Consider the following 3,278-nt stretch of genomic DNA (forward strand, 5'->3'; position numbering starts at 1 on the left):
TATGCTGGCCCAAATGACACCCTCGTTACAAGTCGGATATAGAAAAATGAGCTTTACATTATCTGAAAGGTGGAATTTTAAATTAACTTTTTCCTACATAAATGCTCCATGAGAGCCTTCAACATGGACCCTGCCACTGGTAGACGAACGCCAATGTTAGATCATCATGGCGTCGTTGAAAACTGGCGTAAATATCGGTGAGGAAAACAGCCTTGGGTTAAGAAAAGCGCCAGAGAAGAAAGTCAAGGCCAACCGCACAGGCTTCAGCTGAAACAGCTTGCCGCAGTGTGCAAACCGATAATTTCGGGCCAAATAGGCCTCACAAGCAACACGAGAACGTTAAAAAATGCAATGCTAAATCCATGGGCCTAACCAGGATATTTTTTTGGGGGGGGTAAGGGGGGGGGATTTTTCTCACACACACACCCCACGCCAATATATATATATATATATATATATATATATATATATATATATATATATATATATATATATATATATATATATATATATGTGATTTGTACATACTTAATCTTTATAACATTGTGACCTTTCATTCTTTCGGAAAACGTTTATTGTACCATAGAATAGGTAATTCCTGGAGTTAGTGGGAAAATTGTAGACTCCCCGCCCTTGCCAGCAAGCCCCGCCGCCAAGCACTATTTCCGGTATTGAAAACCAACAAAATGCATATTCTGAGTTATCTACAGTGCATTATCCTGCTATTAAAAAGTGTTATTTCAAAAAAAAAATAATAATAATAATGCAAACGACAATCCCCAAATTCCAAGAGCATAGCTAAGGAAGATTTTGATTTTAAAACCCCCTCCGAAATCTACGATAAAAAAACTATCTTCAATATAAGACTATCCATACATCAGTCACCAGATTCTAGTCAAGAGGAATTTTGTGTTTAACCCCCTCCTCCAGCGGGGTTTGCAACTAAAAACTACCTCTTCGATATAAAAAAAAAATTATAAAAAAAGCAATTTACACCCTCAAAATTCTATGAGCGTAGCCAAATGGATTCTTTGGTTTAAATCCTCTTCAGCGGAGTTTGAAGCTAAAAAATATCTCATCAATATTAAAAAAATTGAAAATTACTCAAAATGCTATGATCGTAGCCGAAGGGGGTTTTGAGTTTAAACCCCCATCCAGCGGCGTTTGAAGCTTAAAATACCTCTTCAATATAAAAAAAAAGCAAATAACACCCTAAAAATTCTATGAGCGTAGCCAAAGCGATTCTTTAGTTTAAATACCCCTCTCTCTTCAATTTTTCTAAAGCAAACTACATGTGCAGTCACCAAATTCTATGAACGTAGCTAAGGGGGTTATGAATTTGTTTTAAATAAAGTGCAGTGAATAGTCATCTGCCGAAAAGAAAAAAAGACTAACTGTGGCTCAACAAAGATGGCTAAGACGGATTTTAGAAGTCAGTTATAGAGATCAGGTGTCAATCAAGGAAATCCTATGCCGAACTGGGAGTCGACCTCTTAGTAAGGTTGTGACAGTGTCGCATGATAGGTTTGCGGGACATGTTCTCCGACAAAATGAATTAGGCATAATAAGAGTTGCAATGACATGGAGGCCATTGCGAGAAAAGCGCAAACAGGGACATCCTAGTACAACTTGGCGCCACACTTTCATGTAGGTCCTCAGAGCAGGTGGGAAGAGGCTTCAAACATTGACAGTGACCGATTTGTATGGAAGCAGCTTACCGCTAAGGCAGTAAGCATAGCACATAAGGTTTTTTTTAAATAAAACTTTTAATAGCAGGATGATGCAGTGTAGATACCAAAAAATTTGCATTTTGTTGGCTTTAAATACCGGAAATAGTGTTTAGCTCCGCCCTGCGCTAGGGGAGCTCACAGCGCTCCCCCAACCCCTAATTGTTGACGATGACTGGGATTTTTCACTCCAGGAAAAACCTATTGTAAGGTGCAATAAACGTCTTCCGAAAAATGAAGGGTCAGAATGTAATAAAGATTAATTATATGTACACACCCACATACACACTTAAGCTTACACACACACACACATACACACACATACATACATACATACATATATACATACACATACACACACACACACACACACATAGGCCTATATATATATATATATATATATATATATATATATTTGCGGGGAGGGGGAGAAAAAATCCTGGCTACGCCCATGATATATATATATAGGCTATATATAGGCCTATATATCTATATATATCTATATATATTCTAGTCTAGACTGAGTCGGAAGATTACTGAGGAGTGCAGTATTTCACATGGATACGCAGTCCCAACTGCTACCTTCATATTTTGCCACCACCAGCAGACATAGCCGTTGTCAGTCGGTTCGATCCCTTTTCGCTGTCTGTTCTCGGCAGTGGAGTTTCCTTTTGTCTCGAATGTGTCTCCCGCGACCTTTATCAGAAACTATCAGCTATCTCGTTCGGAAGCCGCTTGCAACAAGATGTTCTCTTCTATCATGTTCTATGTCAGTTAAAACAAGTTGGCGCCTAAGATTCCGGAAGGGGGGCGGGACACTTCTGTTATGCCGACCCCCTTTCAGCTCAAGCAAAAAGGTTGCCGTTGGCATAGTCGTATACGGTCGTTCCGGGAGTACCTGCATGCCCAGCGTAGCAATCGAACTATAAGTAGGGATCTATATAACCAAGCAAACAATAATTTTCTATAGGCCTATATGCTACTCTGAGTGGATTTATAGGCTTACTTATCGCGTACATGGGGGCAACCAGGATTTTTTGTTTGAAAGGCGAAAAAAGGAAGGGGGGGGTGTGGAATCGAAGGCGTTTTTTTTTTTTCTTGTTGTTTTAACTATTTTCATTTATTAGTTATTAAGGACGAAATAATCACTCGAATCTTACAAAATGTATCAGCTTCATAAAAGAAATATTGATATGTTACTTCTTTAGCATCATGGATATCGCTGACCAAAGAGAGGCCTATAGGCCTATATATATAACAAAAACTCCAGGGGCAGATTCTGATTGAAGAAAACATTAGGCCTATATTATATTATCACGATTAATACGATATTGACACCCTCTCCTCATTTTTTCTCTATGTCAAGGATTTTGATCTGGAATCTAGACTATCTAAATCCAAATCTTGTCAAGACTATTTCATCTCGTGTTGCGAAAATCTATTTTTCTAAGAAATACCAAGATAGTCCGCCCACTGTCGGTCATGTATGCACCTTTTCACCCCTTATTAACAGCGCCATCTATTTGTTGTTATTTTGATCAGCTGCTATAA

This window comes from Biomphalaria glabrata, chromosome 13 (genome assembly GCF_947242115.1).
Source record: "Biomphalaria glabrata chromosome 13, xgBioGlab47.1, whole genome shotgun sequence".
Lineage (NCBI taxonomy): Eukaryota > Metazoa > Mollusca > Gastropoda > Planorbidae > Biomphalaria > Biomphalaria glabrata.